At 42.1% G+C, this 19,550-nt stretch overlaps 2 gene segments (V, D, J or C); both read right to left on the bottom strand.

The window, feature by feature from the left end:
- LOC311309692 (Ig mu chain C region membrane-bound form-like) overlaps window positions 1-9,000 on the bottom strand; it is a 117,927-nt gene extending 108,927 nt beyond the window's left edge. The window contains exons 1-2 of the C gene segment in view: window positions 8,958-9,000; window positions 6,173-6,470 (exon numbers count right to left, since the gene is read on the bottom strand).
- Window positions 9,001-10,670: 1,670 nt separating this feature from the next.
- LOC311309691 (immunoglobulin heavy variable 3-33-like) lies at window positions 10,671-11,153 on the bottom strand. The segment is given in 2 exons: window positions 11,147-11,153; window positions 10,671-10,981 (listed from the first exon to the last, which is right to left on the bottom strand).
- Between the last annotated feature and the right edge of the window lie 8,397 nt (window positions 11,154-19,550).

The raw sequence follows: 19,550 nt of genomic DNA, 5'->3' as shown, positions 1-19,550 counted from the left end.
TCCCTTGGTTCTCTGTAAGATCATCCAGTCATCTACCAAGTCTGCTCAGCTCTTCTGTCTGCCATATTTTGAAGTTGTTTATTGAAATTGAGTTAAAGTAGTTTGTATGGGTCAAGCATCCTCCAGTTTGTATGACTCAAGATCTGTTTACTGCCATGTATATGGTTCACACATACTAGAAATTTGACTAGGGTTAAGGCATACACTGGTGACATGTTTTTAATTGTTTTGTGATCACTGTCTTTGTGATATTTTCTGATGACCAAGCCTTTGATCTAAGCAGAGCCTTAGCACATTATGGAGGAACCATGTCCCTTTCTTTTACCGATCCCTGAGAGCAAGACCTGTGAATGTCCTGAACAGTGTGGTGGACACATTTGTTGGGAATTTGGGTGGAAACAGTGTGGAACATCATTGCATAGTTTGACTGCCATTTCATACCAACATTAAGAGAAAGTGGAGAAGTAGGCTATACCTAGAAAATACTATAGTTGTGCAATTCGTTTGTACAGTCTGGTAGTTAAATGGTTAAAAATGGGCAAGCAATAACATTGGAGGGAAATGTATACTGACACTGATGATTGTTTCAGAAATGGTCTGAGACAAAATAATGAAATGTTATACATCAGTATTGTGAAACACTGAACATATTTTAATGACTGACAAGGAGAGAGGAAACAGTCCAAGTTAATCAATAATAACTAGGCTCACTATGAACAGTGTGTATTATTGGCTCTGTTCTGACATCAGTGCACAGTTCATTCCACCACTGTGAGGCCAGGACAGAAAAAAGCCATGGCCAGGCCAATCTGCCGTAGGGGGGCTTGGAGCAACTGGGGAACAAATCACCTCAAGGCAGCAGAGCTTGACCACAGCCTGGAGGTCGGAGGGAGCTGTTCATTTGCCCTGTAGGCTTGCATCACAGTCCTAAACTGGATGGGACAGCGCAGGGAGCCAGTGCAGAGAACGGAGTAGGGAAGTTTTGTGGAAGAGCATGGGGCCGTTGAACACCAGGTCAGCAGCAGCTTTCTCCAGGAGTCTGATGGCCAACGCTGCAGGATGGCAGCAAGTAGGGAGTTGCAGGAGTCCAGGCGGGAGATGACAACAGCCTGGATGAGCACTAGCGCCGAATCACAGCCAGATTTCTTTCCTAGCACAAAGTTTGATAAAAGAGATGAGTATTAGCAAAGGCAAGGATAATGATTATATCAGTGTACAATGAGCTATGATGGGGAATAATTACACTATTAATTTGATTTCCAGGCATGGCATATACATGGCATGCTTACTTGCAATGGTAATAATGCCTTCAGGTAATAACACTAACTATGCTTGATTAATTTGATGTATAATGTGGCAAATGCTATAGTAGCAGCAGCAAGCATCAGCCCACTATAGCTAAATAATGCCAGACAAGATTACAGACTGTAATCAATGTATGAACAATGTCACATTGATCATGCTCAACATTGTTAAAATTGAAATACATCAGACCTCCGAACGTAACGTTAGCATTAACTAACGTTAACCCTAAGCCGTTAGCATTAGCTACCGTTAGCATAGCTCCCTAGCCTATCAATATAGTTGATGTTAATATAAAGAAATGTAACATTAGGTAATGTTAGCTAAGTTATTCAACATTGACCCACTTACCCTCTAGATCTTTTCCAACGATGTCCTAAAGTAACCACATGTCATGATCATTTGCATCATAGACATACGTTCTGATTAGCATGATCATAAGCTTCATTGCTAAAGCATAGCAAATGTTAACCGACGTCATTACATGACTTCCTATCCAATCAGAGGCAGAGTAGGGCGGGTCTTCCTATGGTGACGTGCTTTCCCGAGCTCGCAGGACTCACGAACGCTCGACCAGCGCGTCCCCGAGGCTCATGCACAGCACATGTTTAAATGGCTCAATACAGGTATTGGTGGCTTCAAAAACCCCAAAACCCCTAAAACTAAAAGTTTATATTGATAAGATTGGTCTCTGATGCTGAATGATACCCAGAAAAATTTTGTTTTCCTTTTCTAGCCCTATCTATCATCATCCACTAACATGGGAAATAAGGTTCTTGGGCCGCATGCCGTGACATGACTTGCAATACCGGGCTTTGGCCACTACGTCAAATGGCTTCATGCGCCGGTGAGCAACTTTCATTGAAATGAATAGGCAGCCATTTTCAATGCCGTCTCCAGTTATATTATACCTCCATGCTCCGAACAAGGGGCGCTCCGATATTATACCTCCATGGCGCTCCGTCCTGTCGCTTCGTTCATGGTTTTAACACCAGGCCAAGCCAGCTGTTTTTAACTTTAATAAGATCATTTTGATCGCATTTTTATTTAGATATTATTTTGAAAAAGTGAGTTTTATCTTCCATCTTATTTTACATTAACTATGGCACTCCATCCCTAATATTATTTTCATTTAATGTCTCTATGTATGTGAAGCACTCTGAGCATGTGAATTCTTTATTGTAAAGGACATCATTTATCATCATTTTTATTGATAATACTTTGGTAATGTCATTGGCAGGTGGAGGTAGTCTTTGTCATGGATGTCCTCTGGTACTTCCAGTGTTGAGTCTGTTGACACAGTACTCAGTGTGTTATCATGACTCTCCCACCTCTCTCTCTCACTGTGTCTCTGGCGCAGTAATACACAGCTGTGTCCTCAGTCTTCAGACTGTTCATCTGTAAGTACACTTGACTCCTGGAGTCATCTCTGGAGATGGTGAACCTACCCTGAACTGACTGAGAATAATATGGATTGGTGCTATAAAGGCTAGCAGCAACTTCTAGTCCTTTCCCTGGAGCCTGTCTGATCCATGCCATCCTGTAGCTACTGAAGGTGAAACCAGAGGCTGTACAGGTCAGTTTGTGGGATTCTCCAGGCTGTTTAACCATTGGTTCAGACTCAGTCAGTGTCTGACCCTGAACACCTGTGGAGACAAAGTCAGAAAGTCTCACATCCACACTCTAGGCTGTAAAGGAGAATTTTCTGCATGTAGAAGACTGGATATAACCTGTTAGACAAACAGCCACCACCAGTCATGGTTATATTAGAAGGACATCACAAACCTGTTAGACAAACAGTCACCAGTAGTTTAGTCAGAGTCATAGCTATATTAAAAGGACATAACCTACCTGTTAGACAAACAGCCAGCAGCAATAGTTTAGTCAGAGGCATGGCTATATGCTACTCTGTATGGAGTCTACAATGTTCCTACTTGATCAATGACAGATTTATAACAGAGAGAGAGAGTGGGGAAGTTTGCATAAACTCCGCCTCTTGGAGTGAGCAGGTCATATACTGTCGTTTTCAATCAAACTTTCCTTTTGAAAAACTCCAAAGTGTGTCTGTGTTTGGTTGACCAGAAACAACATACTGTACATGCATGTGCCCAACCTCCACTGATCTGTGTTGGTGCAGAGCCTCCATCTGTTTGAGCTGAGATCCCTGTTCTTTACCTCTCTTGGTACTGCGACTGTCTACATGGATGACTCAGCTGTATATGAAAGACAGGTGGATTTTCACTCTCCTTTTGAAAAAGAAATGGTTGATGGCTGAGACTCAATAGGCCTATTGCAGTGTGTGATGTGGACTTTATACATTCACTCTACAGGTGTATCTTACTTTCCAAATAAAGTCCTAGATAGAGTCTGTTTCCTCTGAGTATGTGGTGTCAGTGGAACAGGCTCTGTATTTTTACACCGGCTTAGGCCTGGACCTGGGCCCAGTCCCCTTTCCCCTCACCCTAACCCGGGTCCGTATCCCTTTCCCACCCCCACCCTACCCCCGACCCCTGCCTCTACCCGGACCCAGGCACACTCACGCTCACACACACACAGACATACTCCAGTCCTGGGCTCGGATCCCCTCACCCTAACCCGGGTCTGTATCCTTTTCCTACCCTCACCCTACCCCAACCCCTGCCTCTATCTGGGCCCAGGCACACTCACGCACATACAGACACACACCAGTGTTTGCCATACCTCTCCCATGATGCTCTTAGCCTTTCTTGCTCTGAAAATGTAATTTAATGTCATTTATAGCTCTATAAATGTTCTTAGCCGTTGGACAAATATATTCCAGGAGCTTGCTCCAGGTTGCCTGTTTTAATATTTGTGTTGCTTTTATGGCTCTGTGTGCTACTAACCCTGTTCTGCCTCCCCTCTCCCTAGTGCTTGCTGTGGATGTCGTAGCATTTAGTTAACATACACCGGTACACACAGACATACACCAGTCCATTTCCGGCTTTAGGCCTGGGCCTGGGCCCGGGCCCAGTCCCCTTTCCCCTCACCCTAACCCGGGTCCGTTTCCTTTTCCTACCCCGACCCCTGCCTCTACCTGGACCCAGGCAAACTCACACTCACACAGACATACACCAGTCCTGGGCTCAGATCCCCCTCACCCTAACCCGGGTCTGTTTCCCATTCCTACCCCCTCCCTACCCCTGCCTCTATCTGGGCCCATGCACATTCACGCACACAGAGACATACACCAGTGTTTGCCATGTCTCTCCTATGATGTTTTCAGCCTCTCTTACACTGAAAATGTGATTTAATGTAATTTATTGCTTTATAAATGTTCTTAGCCAGTAGACAAACATACTCCAGCCAGGAGCTTGCTCGATCACCTTGTTGAGAGGGGTCAGGGAAGAATTTTTACAGCTCACTTATCTGGCTCCCCGGGTGATACTGGTTTTTTGCTTCCCTCTGGAATATGTAGGGGTGGGTCGTATGCCCACCTCCCTTGTTCTCTGTAAAGCGCATTGTGTTGCCTCTGGGTATGAAATGCGCTATACAAATAAAGCTTTGATTGATTAATTGATTTGATACACATGAATAATGTAGCTGTGTGGGTTGGCTGTCATTCCATTGATTCTATTTTCTATATTTAGTCTTCAGTTCACACGACCACAGGGCTGCATTTTATTCTCAGACTATGATCGCCCCCTTCAAGTTGATATATATAAACATGAGTGGAGAGTTTTTGTACTGGAGTGATGTTGGTTTGTACCACTGTGGTAGCGAGCACAGTAATAAACAGCTGTGTCTTCAGGCTGCAGACTCTGTCCTTTCAGACTCAGAGACCGGCTGGAGCCATCGACTGTGAGAGTGAACTTGTTTTTCAGTGAATCTTTGTAGAGGGTCTGTGCAGTATATATCATCCCAATATACTCCAGTCCTTTCCCTGCAGGTTGTCGTATCCAGGCTGTCCAGTATCCACTAACAGAATAGGAGACCTTACAGGTGATGGTCAGTGTTTGACCAGTCTGGACAGTCATAGAGGCTGGCTGAGTGAGCTCTTCGCTGTTCACACCTGAGAGAAGAAGAGAATTAATCAATTTTCACTCACAATATAAAAACCATTAATGTTTGTTGTGTTTCTCCAAGAAACCCAACTCACAGGAAGCAGCTGCCAGCAGCAGCAGCAGAGATCCAGGGAACATGGTTGGTGTTGAAGATGAACTGGTGAGAGCTGCTCTTCTCTATTCTCCAGGACTCAGAGAGACTCACTACTCTCACACAGAGACTGGTTATATAAGGTAGAGGTGGAGGGAGAGATGAGGAGAGACTCACTAGGACTCACACAGACTGGTTATATAAGGGAGAAGTGGAGGGAGAGGGAGGACATTCAGGCGTAAACGATTTGCATAATTGAAGGACACAGATATAACTAGTGGAATGATGATGTAGGTTAAAGTTGTAATCTTTTTACTCATTAGAACACGGCACATCAAGGTACTGTAAGGGATACATTTAACTTTTACTGAAGCATTCACATGGATCAACATGCTTGTGTATGGACCTAAAAGGCATGACATTGCAAGAACGTTGCAATTCCACTCTGCTACTGTCTTAAAGAAAATAAAGATGAAGGGAAAATGGTGTCATGTGATGTTTAACAATCTTAGTGTGAATGAAAGTATAGATAACTCATTCGTTTTAATAACCTATATTTCAGTGAAACAACAATACATGTGTATAGTGATTGAGATATAGGTTGCAGCTGTGTTTTGTTTAGGAAATGTTTTGTCAAACTCATCTTTTCGTCAGACTCATCTTTTCAACTTAATAGCAGCAACCTATGGATTTTCACTGGACTGCTTCTTCTTGAGGTACAGACTAAGATCGCCCCCTTCAGGTTGATACATATTACCGTCGAGCACAGTAGTACACAGCTGTGTCTTCAGGCTGCAGACTCTGTCCTTTCAGAGTCAGAGTGCTGCTGGGGGTGTCTCTGGTCATGGTGAATTTCTGTTTCAGTGAGTCCTTGTAGTATAAACTTCCTACATTGCTGGTATATCCAACCCATTCCAGGGCTTTCCCTGCCGGCTGTCGTATCCAGCCAGTGCCATAGCTGGTAACAGGATAGGAGACCTTACAGGTGATGGTCAGTGTTTGACCAGGCTGGACAGTCATAGAGGCTGGCTGAGTGAGCTCTTCACTGTTCACACCTGAGAGAAGAAGAGAATTAATCAATTTGCACTCATAATAAACCAGGCCAGGTCAAGCCTGGCTTATGTGCATGGCTGGCTTGTTTCTGTTCAGGACTGGTAGGACGGAAGTTAGTCATGCCACTGAAATAGCTGTGAATTGAAATGACATGAAATTATGACTAATAATTTAAGATGGGTCTTGTCACCTGGACACATCCGTTACAAAACGTAAACAACAGCGTTTGTTTAGCTACATATAGACTAGAGGAGTTTCGCTCAGCATAGACGGTAATCTCTGAGAATGTCATGCGTGGGAGTCTAATGCTCTAACCACTTCTCTACTTGTGGAATTTAGGTAAGGGATAAAAAGGTTGGAGTGAAAGGATGAACGTGTGGAGGTTTGGGGTATAGTCCCATAAAGTTATCCCCACGGGGTCCTGAACCCTGGTCTCCTGGGTGGGAGTCCAATGCTCTGACCACTACTCTACTTGTGCAGTAGAGATTGGCGGGTGGGTTTTGGTGTCCTTCTTCCAGTCCCTAGTGTGGGTTGGGGTTAGAATACGGGTTGGGGTTGGGACCCCCCAACCCCCCCCCCACCCCCTGCACACCCCATACACACACACAGATAGGGAGAGAAACTACGCATGTAGGGGTCAGTTGAGTCTTTTGGTTTTGATGTTCTGGGACTACTGCCTCTTGTGGTAGCAGCAATGGAATTGCAGGTCAACAACACGACGCAAGAAGCACGGACAAAAAGGATTCCCTCTCCTTGGTGTGTCGGCTTACAGCCAACACACAAAAACAAACATGTTTCGACCGCACTGGTCTTCTTCAGGGCATTCTCTCTTCAGGGTATTCTCTGCACTGAAACATGCGAAACCAGTGCGGTCGAAACATGTCGGTTTTTAATATTTTTTACCAGAGGTGGCCATAATCATGAAGATATGACTCAGGCCAAAAATAGTTTTCCTCAAAAAATGACTTACAGTAGGCCATTATTTAAGAAGGTGGCGATAGGTGATAATCTTAATATCTGTGTCCTGATTTTTTAAATGACATGACCAGGGACTTTTTATTTATCTGTGTGGAATATATAATGGTATAATTTCTCTCTTATCTTATTAGATTATTGTAACTTCACTTTAACCTTTATCTAGCGATGACTTTCCTGATTCAGGCCTGAAACGCTTTTGCACTTGCTTACTGCTGCACTTTTTTCTTCTTCTATTTTATATTATATTTTAGCTACTTTATTTCTTTATTTTTATTATTTTATTTTTACATTTTTAACCATGTAATTATATTAAAGGAGGCAAATGGAATTACCGTCTGCCTTGGGCCGTGGGCCCCATATACTAATAACAGGGCATGCGAGGATAATTTCCATCTGCATTGATTAAATCATACTAAAGGAGATGAAGGGATTTACGTCTGCTTTGTATAATTATAGTCAAGGAAACAAAGGGAATTACTATCTGCCTTTGGCCTTGGAAGCCATTATTATGATTTAGCATTTCTGCTGCATTTCTTTTTTTATGGTGTATTTGACTTGATTTCTTTATTTTCATAACTTTATTTGTATCTTATTTCTTATTTTTATCTTATTTTCATCAAGTGGGTTTTATCTTCCATATTATTTTACATTTAATACGGAACTCTATCCTTGTTTTTATGTTCATTTTATGTCTATTTGTGTCTTTTTTATGTGAAGCACTGAATTTTTCTATGAAAGGTGCTATACACACAAAGTGTATTACTGTTATTATAATTATTATAAGTATCATTATTATTATTATTATTATTATTATTGTTGTTGTTATTATTATTATTAGTATTATCATCATCATCATCATCATTATTATTCATAATACTTTGGTAATGTCATTGGCAGGTGGAGGTAGTCTTTGTCATGGATGTCCTCTGGTACTTCCAGTGTTGAGTCTGATGACACAGTACTCAGTGTGTTATCCTGCAGTAGGGGAGCATTGATATCAGCTGTAGTTGAGGTGATGTTTCTGCTTGTGCTGAACAGGGAAGTGGTTTTTGTACGACTCTCCCACCTCTCTCTCTCACTGTGATTCTCCTCGGGCGCAGTAATACACAGCTGTGTCTTCAGGCTGCAGACTCTTTCCTTTCAGAGTCACAGTTTTGCTGGCGTAGTTTAACGAGTAACTGAACTTATTTTTCAGTGACTCTTTGTAATTTGTAGTCCATCCATCTTGTATGCCTGCAATCCACTCCAGTCCTTTCCCAGCAGGTAGACGTATCCAAGCTGTCCGGTAGCTGCCCACAGAATAGGTGACCTGACAGGTGATGGTCAGTGTTTGACCTGGCTCGACAATCTTAGAGGCGGACTGAGTGAGCTGTTCACTGTTCACACCTGAGGAAAGAAATACATGAACAACATTGTAGAGAAAAAAGAGAAAAAAATAAATGACATGTTACATGTTTGAACTAAGTCATCTGTCTTTATTGTGTTGATCTCCCAAGTCCAGGCAGACTCACAGGAAGCAGCTGCCAGCAGCAGCAGCAGAGATCCCGGGAACATGGTTGGTGTTGAAGATGGTGAACTGGTGAGAGCTGCTCTCCTCTATTCTCCAGGACTCAGAGAAACACATGAAGACATGCTGATATAAGTTAGAGGAAAAGAAGGGAGGTGTTCTATGGGGGGAATTTGCATAAACCTAGTTTTACAGTTTTTAACACAATATACTATGGAGGATGGTGTTTCAGAATGTTTAGAACACCCCGAATAGATATGAAAATGCATCAGTAAGCTAATTCAGCAGTGGTCAATGCAAAGATCATTTAAGTGTGTTTATGGTTCAGAAAGGGACGGCAGGGAGCTCACAATATCTTCCAAGTCTGAAACTGGTTTGAACAGGATTATACTGTATTGTATGTCACACCTTTTCACTTTCCAGTCCCTCTGTCATCTAGATACTCTTAGAATAAAACAGTAATAATAATAATAATAATAATAATAATAACAATAATATTAATAATAATAATGATACTAATAATAATAATAATAATAATTGTAAAATGATTAATAATAATAAAAGCGAAGCCAAAAGAAGCAGTGATATTATAACATGGTTGTTTTTAAGATATCAGGCAGTGTCTGTGTGACAAGGACAGACCATGCTGGAAATAGAGTTTAGACAGCTACAATATACACATGGCAGAACTTATTACTGTTGTCCCAAGCATGACCCCTGTCACACTCATTAATGAGTATAAGCTTACAGTATACAGTATGCAGCAAGCATACTATGATCTGAGTCTCACAACAACTAGCAGCAGCTTCCATAACATTAATTGTAGCAATCAGTGGCTAAAGCAGTTACACTGATGATAACATAAAGTCATCCCCACCGGGTCTTGAACCCCGGTCTCCACTGAACTCCAACCCGGGAGACCGGGGAACCGGTGGGGATGACTTTATGGGACTATACCCCAAACCTCCACATGTTCATCCTTTCACTCCAATCTTTACCCCTTGCCTTATAGGTCAGATCCTGCCCAAACCCCAACCCTTATTCTAACCCCAACCCACACCTAGGGACTGGAAGAAGGACACCAAAACCAATCATGGTGGGTCTTTATGACTTTATGATATCATCAGTGTAACTGCTTTAGCCACTGGCCTGGTTACACCAGTTGTTTAGTTTGTTTATTTTTGCGGGTTTGTCTCTCAGGTGAGCAAGAGGAGGGTGAAGGGGGAAGTCAGGGGAGCATAGGCATGCTTGCAGGATCAACATGGCTGCCATATTCGTCACATGTGTGCTGACTACTGTCATCGTCCTTTTCTACCTTCCCGTACGATCTGCTGTAGCTGACTTGGTTGGTTGGTGCCATGAGAGCCATCAGAGCATTGATGAGAACTTCAGGATGTCTGGTTCAGAATCGGCAGTACCAGATTCAAAAATTAAAAATGAAGGCCCAAAAAACAGGCACCCAGAATGCCCCAAAACAACAGGACGCATACGAATAAACGCTGGGCCAAGAGGAAGCTGGGGAAAAGGATGACTTTAAAGACAGCTGTGTGTGTGTGTGTGTGTGTGTGTGTGTGTGTGTGTGTGTGTGTGTGTGTGTGTGTGTGTTTCATTATCACTACTTCACTATCTGTACTCTACTGCCCTCCCATGGTTCTAGTACAGTCATATTCTCTGAGGGATTTTTGTACAGCTCCTCCACTCACTCACATCACTGTGCTTATCGGGCGCAGTAATACACTGCCGAGTCTTCCGGCCTCAGACCAGACAGCTTCATGTACACCAGGCTGTTGGAGTTCTCTCTGGTGATTTCAATCCTTCCTTCTACACTTTCTGCATAGATGGTTTTGCTGGCGTCATTCCAAATAACACCTGTCCAGTCCAACGCTTTTCCACTTGGTTGTCTGATCCAGTTCATTCCATACTGTCCAAAATTAAACCCAGTCGCCTTACAGGAGAGACTGAGAGTTTCTCCAGGCTTCTTTAGGACTGGACTGGAGGGAATGGACTCCAGACTCTGACCTTGCACCCCTGAAGGAGAAAATAAGGGAATCATTTATTGGGTAGATATTATTTTAAATGTCCTAAATGTCAAATCCTACAGCTCAGCGCCTTAAGCGGTGCTTATCTAGGGTTCCAGTAAGAATGAGTACGTACGACAGAGACCCAACAGGAGCAGGAGGAGATGCAGTTCACCTGTCATGTTTTGATCAAAGGTGGATCACTCTTCAGTGACAGGGAGACGGGTCATAAGTACACCCACTGAGGCTATTGAATTTGCATGACATTGTGGGGTTGGCTTGTAGTATCTGAATAAGCATATACAAGCGACAAGACTTATTCAGAACAAGTCAGTATTGGGGAAATGTATTTAAGTAAAGGTGCAATGTTATCTTCACATGGAGTAGGAAAATGAGTTTGGTTAACTTGAACAATGACCTGAAGTTAATTCCAGTCCTGCACCTCACTGTGAAACTCACTCATCACAGTGGGCCTTTATTAGAGCTTGGTTTATCTAAAAATGATTGCATATCATAACACATGACTGTAGGTACATTTTTACGGACAGTATGTATCCCCATAATATACACTGCTCAAAAAAATTAAAGGGAACTCTTAATCATCACATCCAGCCCTCAGTGGGTTAATGATTTTGGTTTCCATTGACCATTCATACATCATTTTGTTCTTGACAAATTACACAATGTAATCAATAAAGATTTTCAACATGGATATTTCATTCATTGAGATCCGCGATGATGGTGATTGGTGATTTAAGTGCTCCCTTAAAGGAGTAGTAAAGGGAAAATGCATGTTTAGCCCTGTTTTAAAGTTACTTATGATCATATACATTGGTTCAGAGCAAAACGTTAACAAAACTAGCACTTTTGAGAAAGTCTGATAATTGCTCTACCACCGTTTTGGTCATACAATGGATGTGGGTGGGCACCTTGAAAAATCTTTCAAAAAACATGTTAAACTCTCAATTTCAAAGACAAGAAACTCACCGAGGTGTTAGTGCTAGTTTTGTCAACGTTTTGATCTGAACCATTGTATATGATCATAAGTAACTTTAAAACAGGGCTAAACATGCATTTTCCCTTTACTACTCCTTTAATATATTTGAGCAATGTGTTTGGATGCAACACCAACCTGCTCAAGTTCATGTGCCATTTAAGATGAATACCGATTAGTTGACCTAAGACAGTATATCAGATAACTACACAACATGATCTGACTGCTGGTGCATTCTGATGTAAAGGACATACTTGTCATTTTATACTTCAGTCATTTCAAACTGAGAAACACACGCCTATGAAAACATGTTCTTACAACACCCCTACAAACACGTAGAGTCTTGACATACAGGAGAGAGACAACAATGAAACAAAGTCACACACAGGGGTTTCTAATACAGTACATTCCTCAGAACTATGAGGAACTGCCGACTAGAAAATATTTTACAATTCAGAGATTGTTTGGGATTCATCACTATGGACTGTATTAAAATGATATGACACATTATATTACACTTCCATCCAGATCGTATGCAAGGCTCTGCTACTACCCACCAAAACCAAGTATGCTGTTTTATCTGCTGATTAAATGCAGAGTATCTGATTACAAAGCTAATGATTAAATAGTTGACTTCAGCACTGTTGAACGCAACTAAACCAGGATAACATGCCTGTAACATCAAATGATATGAATAATGTCATATTTACTTAATCTTTTTTGGGGGTATCTGTTGTGTTGAGTATTACAATAATCAAATAAGATGCAAGTTTTGCTTATCTGGTTCAAACATTGTGTGCTAACTTCCTGGTTCACAGCTGCCCAATGTAAAATAAGTTTCAACTCAATTGAACTATGGTGGAATTTGTTTACAGGTTGATGAGGACAGTATCTGAATCAACCCAGAAGCTGAAATCGTCTTTTGAAACGACAAACTGACAAGCTGGGGTTCATCATGCATAACACCCCATCGCCCTGGGGGCATCTTACGTGGGTGTGTGTGTGTGTGTGTGTGTGTGTGTGTGTGTGTGTGTGTGTGTGTGTGTGTGTGTGTGTGTGCATGCGTGCGTGCATGTGTGCAGAAAGCTTGAAGGATGGACAAATAAGAATATAACACTAGTCAGTTTATGGTTAGGGTTTCCTAAAAGAGTGATATTTATTATTCCATCCACACAGTTTCTCACACAGTGAGGAAGGAGAAACAACATCAGCTCAGCTGTTCCAAGACAGAAGCGCACAGTAGAAACTGAGATGGATGTGTATCCAGAGGGAGCTTTCTTGGGTCAAGAGTCGATCAATCAATCAAAGGCAACATGACATAGAAATTATAATAATTTCATCAAAGAACAATGAGGAGTTTTTAATGCATAAGCATGTGGATATAACCATTCATCTCATTATTTCCACAATGAAACATAGTATAATGTGAATGATTCAGTGAAACGTCATATAATGTGAAAGTTTCAGTGAAACATAATGTGAATGATTCAGTGAAACGTAATGCAATGTGAATGGTTCAGGACTGGACCAGAGGGAATGGACTCCATTTTCTGACCATGCAAATCTGTTAGACAGAGAGAGAGAAAGAAAGAAAGAAAGAAAGAAAGAAAGAAAGAAAGAAAGAAAGAAAGAAAGAAAGAAAGAAAGAAAGAAAGAAAGAAAGAAAGAAAGAAAGAAAGAAAGAAAGAAAGAAAGAAAGGACAAAAAAGGAAACTGTTGGATGTGAAGATGTGGCTTTCTGAGTTATCAAGGAATAGCGTCCATCAGCACTCACAGGGCAGAAGGAGACAGAACTAGGTTAGTTATAATAGTTGTTATTTGTTGAGCAGGAGGAGGATGCTGATGGAGATATTAACTCAGCTGGTACACACAAGACACAACGAGACAGTAAGACAGAAGAACTTAAGTAGCCATTTTGAGAGAGCTGGATTTGCATCAGGATGTCATCAGGAATGAAGAGCTCCACTGGGGGGTCAAATGTCAATAAATAGATGGCACACTACATGATAATGGTTTAATGAAACAGTGAGTTTTTTGAGTAGTTCCTCCTATAAGCAAGGACAATAATCATATGTTCCAACATGCTCCACTCTTCTAAAATCTGTTCAGGGAAATAAGCCTGTAGCTTTGTTGAACATGTAGCTTTTTTGAATATGTGACAGTTCCCCAACAAAGAATAAACGCACCTTCACAACCAAGGATGAACTTTAGTGGGGTAAGATGGATCCAAGCAGCAGTGACCGGGGTCCTACTAGTATAGTACTGTATGATACCAGGAGCCGTAGGCACAAATAATACATCCTCTTAACTAGCACTAAAAATCTCCAGTTTTGAATTTCCCCAAAAAAGCAATTCAAGTAGCTGCCCAGACTAACTCTTACTAAGGAATGAGGAGAAAATATCAGATGATAAAGAAGATGAATAATATTTTAATAATCCCACTAGGGGGAAATTTGGCATTTCAGAAGTGGGAGGTGGAGTTGACCTTGTTGTTAGGTCAGGGAACGTGAGCTGTAATCTGAGAGCTACTGTAGTGCATTGTGGGAATGTGGCGAATGTCCTCAGGCAGCAGGAGACGTATCAGGTTGTGGAGATAAGGTCCCTGCTGGAACAACAAGCAAAACAGGGATTACCAGTTACTTTACACTGGGCAGGTTTTCTACAGGGATTACATAACACACACTAGGTAAACATATTAGCTCCATGCATTACATTGCTGAATGATTTGCATGCACTATGCGAAACATTTTTTTTCTTTCTTGGTGTTCCTGATCAGAGACAGAGTAGAGAGAGCAAGGCCTGGTAGGCTGGCTGGGCAGGTGATGGAGTCAGCAGGTGAGTGATTGATGAAGAGATATCAGTTATAAGAGCACAACCATATTCATGTAGGATAGTCTGTGTGCTTGGGCCACATCATGTGAAACAGAACTTTGTTTTGTTAATAGCACTCACTCCAGTTATATTTATATAGAATTATATCACTAATAATTATAGTAAGACTCAGGAAATGGCAGGAAAAGTGTTTTTGATTTTGAAAATATCAAGCCTACTCCTCATGCTGAAATAGTTCATTTCACCACTGTTGAACACAACCTTAAGATACCAAGACAACATTAACATCAATTGATATAAACAATAAATAATTGCAGATTTATTTCATTGTTTCTGAGTATCTGTTGACTTCAAATATCTTAATATCTTATCAAATAAGATGCAAATTTTGCTCATGTGGTTCAAACGTGGTAACTAACAGCTGGCCAATGCAAACTACCTTTCAACTCTACTAAAGTATGGTAGTTTTAGATTATAAGAGTGAAAAGGGACAGTCCTTACTGAGTCTCAGAATCAACCCAGAAGCTAAAATGGTCTTTTGAAACGAGCAACTGACAAGCTGGGGTTCATCATGCATAACACCCCATCACCCTGGGGTCATCTTACTGTAGGTGTGTGTGTGTGTGTGTGTGTGTGTGTGTGTGTGTGTGTGTGTGTGTGTGTGTGTGTGTGTGTGTGTGTGTGTGTGTGTGAACTATCCGCCTGGTGGCATCTGGCCCACAAGAAAACAAGCTTCAGCTGGGGAGGCACCTGCAGATGAGGCTGTGTATCAAGTTTAGGCCCCCTGACCTAAAGGTTTTAAGGTCAACACCACAAGAACTATAAACTATTTAGCCTATGAAAACAAGCGTGTAGTGGAGGGTATACCCACGTAAACTCAGTTTACCCACCTCTTTAAAAAAAAAATATATATATATATATATATATATGTAGCATTTCTTAACTACTAGAGGTTGACAAACCAACACATTTCATATACAACAAAGTAAAACTATACTGATATTTCCCTAAGGACAAACTGTGCATGAAGGCTAAAAGATAAGCTAAATGAAACTATGTGGAAGTGTGCATGAGGTAGAAGGAGGAAGAGGAGACAAATGACAAATACATGAGTCTTATCACTGCCTGGACCATAATTTGAAACTTTAAAATATCTTTAAAATCATGTCACAGCACGAGTATGCATTCTCATTTTTATTCTCCATCACCCTGGCATGAAGTCACACAGTTACACCAAGGGCAAGTCTAACACGTTTCCACAAAATGTTAAAGGCACCAAGAGGGGTAAAGAACTACACCAAAGACTAAACAATGAAACCGAGGCACAGTACACACTCAAGTGTAGAACAAAAGACAAAGTTTACAAACTTACAAGATGACACAGGAAACACAAGGGACAATGCACAGCAAATAATGAATACACAAAGAATTGGACTGGGGGAGCTACATGTAGGCTATATTCACATTTTTATTTACAATTTCCACCTAAACTAAAGCTATGTTTACAGTACTATATTTCAGTATTTGTATATGTAAATGATGTCTCTTTTGTGATGTAGGGCAGACACCTGTCAAATACCTCAGCAAATCTGATGAAGATAAGAGTGAGCATTCTCAAGTTATGGTCTTTATTCCCCTATTCGGACTGGCCTAATGGGACTCTTTTTCAGAGATTGGGCTAGGTAGAATAGCCCAAAATAAAAGTCAACAACAATCCATTTCATAGACATATCGGATATGAAAAAACACTTGTGTAACTCGAATAGGGGTACCTCAAAATCTGAGGGCTCCTCCTGCTAGACCAAAAGACCAATTAGCTGAACATTATGATACTGACATAGGTGGTAATAAGTTAGAGACCAGGTTCGAGTGGCGTTGATGGAAGGTCTGGTTGCTGCGGCCTTTCTAGCGGAAGGGTTGTCCCCCTCGAGCGCTGAGGCAACTGGTCTACTTCTGGGTACCAGTGCAGCCTCGCTTTTGAGCAGCAGAGGGAGCTGTTGCTCCTTCACCATGAGCATCAGTTAGCCTTGACTAGAATTTGGGAAGTTACTAAGGGAGGCTACTACTAATATGATTCTCTTCGTCCTGAACCAAAGTGGCGTGATGGGGGTGATGTTTGCCATTATTGTCAGCAGAAAGGGCACTGGAAACAGGATTGTCCTGTTTTGGAAGCAAAGTCCAAGACCAAATTTGTAACCAGTTCAGTGAAACCTGCTCTCCTGGCTGCGCCAGTTTGTTTTCTTGGAGAGCGGGCTCGGGCGATATTGGCACTTCGGAGTCACACCCAGGCTGGGTTAGGCCTTGTTCTTGGCGGTTCATGCTGACATGCAAGAGCAGGTGGATCCTGCTGATTTGCCTTATGTCACGTGAGGTCACGGGTCTCTAGTGGGGAGTGACATCAAGGTCCCGGTCAAGATCGTGAGAGACACCGAGGCTTTGGATTCTTTTATTGTAGAGTTGTAATTTTTATTGGTAAAAATTAGTGGGAACCCTGGAGAATACACCAGATACAGAGTAGACCTTAACAGTATACTGGCAGGGGGAGGGGGGCTGCTAATCTCTTGGCAAGTCACAATAAAAAAAAAAAATTGTCACAATATAAATATACAAGCATTCCAGCTAATCCCAGTGGTAGGAAATGCCACTTATGCACAATTACAGGGACTTTCTCCCAGATAATCTAACATCTACCATTTAAAATATACACTGAATCTGTGGGATCATTGACGTCACATAGTGGGATGCCCTGCACAAGATGGCTGCCACGTCGGACGTGAGTCCATTGGAATTCTACAGCACAATGGTCAGTCTAGTGGTGCGTTCATTTATGGTCGGAAGTGGCAAGTCGCAAGTGGCAAAATACCTACCTCCGACCTGTGTGCATTCGAGCTATATACCATTATATCACAGTTACCTAGTTATATCTAGTGCATTCGAGCAACTGGGGGCTGAGAAACATATCCGAATTTGCGACAAGGAAGTGCGAGTTCATGCGTTGTTTTATTTAATAATTCCTAGTAGCAAGTCGCAATTTGCCACCTCCCAGTTATAAACGAACGCACCATAGTTCTTTATAATGTCTATGGGAGGGAGTGACAACCGGACATTTGCTATCTTTGGTGCGCTGGCTTACAGCCACGCACAAAACCATCTGAAAAAATGCAATTTAACTCCTCTCTGTCATAATCCCACCCAGCGTAGCTGTTTATTTCAAATTCCTCAGAACCAACGCTGATTTATATATATATATATAGTAATTTGCGCAGGCCTACACTGTTTTTGTATTTGCACTGTTTTTGTAGGCTACTGTTTGCACTGTCCTAAGGAATAGGAATTCATAACATGTGTGAAGCATGGCCGATACATGGCTTATAAACAGACCTTGAATTTTGAATTGGCGACATCGTTTGTCGATCGCGAGTAGGCTATCCATACCAGACTGATTTTCGACTAACAACATGAGCTTGCGACATCAGGGTGCTCTCTGGTTGGCTGTAGGCCTACCTGTGGAGGAGATTGGGTCGAGTAGCCTACCTACGAGGCTACATTAACAGGCATTAACACGTTTCCACGCCCAACAAGACAATTAACTCTAACCATGAACTAGACCTACAGCAGGCTGACAACAAGAACCCAGGCACCCGGAAATACTCCTTTGCTTCCCAAAGTCAGTCAGTCTGTCTGCCTCGTCCGGGTGGTGGAATGTAGGCTAGATTAGTAGCCTATATAAGAGAGTGAGAGACAGCAGCCTAGGCTTGGCGACAGTAGCTACCGACAAATTGACAGGTGAGTCGAAACGTCAAAATCCTCGCGAATGTAACCTCTAAAACTACAACTATAACAGATGAAATACAGCTCAGTAAGAATCCTTTAGCGGACGCATTGGGGACACAATCCTCAACTTTGTTCCTCAGGCATACACTGTAGCCTATAGGTTTTATGAGACCATTAGAGTAAGGGCACTAGGGGGAAATGACAAGTCAGTTATTTTGTGGTGATAAATCGGTGGACTCAATCTGGTTGCCGACATCCTACAGCTGTCGGGAATCAGCCGCGATCAGTCGCTTCGCAGCCCCCCTGTTCTGTTCTCCATGTGCTTCAAACGAATGCTTTTGCGGCGTCTTCATAGCGTAATTTGCATAGGGTGCGTGGGTTCTGCGAACCCACGGGCCCCTAGAGGATATATTGCGGCGGGGAAAAAAGACAGGCGGCTTGAGTTCAACGATTGAATCACATGAAAGCAGGGGGGTATTCCAGAAAGCGGGTTCAGTGCAAATACTGAGTTCGTTAAGCCTCAAGTAAGGGAAAGCCTGGGTTTTCCGTTCCAACAGTCTCCCCAAATGAGGAAGCGCATTACTTCGTGAAGTTTTAAATGCATGCATGTTTCACAGGGAGAGGATTTTAAGACTGGTGATGGGATGCCCTATCATTCTAATAACGTTACCGTTTTTTCCGCAAACTCCAGTATGTAGGCTATCTAGCCTACTAAATAACATTTTCCGGCCTGAAATCGCGTTCCAACCCGTAACTCGTGTTTTTCCGACCTTCTACACGTGAAAATGCACTGGAATGGCAGTCAAACCCGTAACGTCCCACCCGTGAACTCGTACCAGATCGATGTACTCCCAGTTGCGCTCTCTGACGTCACACGGCCCTCTAAGCAAGATGGCAGCCCCCATGGGTATGGCGACAAAGATAACTTTAGGGCAACGTAAAGTAAATGTGTACGTTGTAATCAATTGCACTACAATCT

This window comes from Borostomias antarcticus (assembly GCF_949987555.1).
Source record: "Borostomias antarcticus genome assembly, chromosome: 5".
NCBI classification, from domain to species: Eukaryota; Metazoa; Chordata; class Actinopteri; order Stomiiformes; family Stomiidae; genus Borostomias; species Borostomias antarcticus.
The sequence above is the reverse complement of the archived record's forward strand: the minus strand, read 5'-3'. Positions and strand labels throughout refer to the sequence as shown.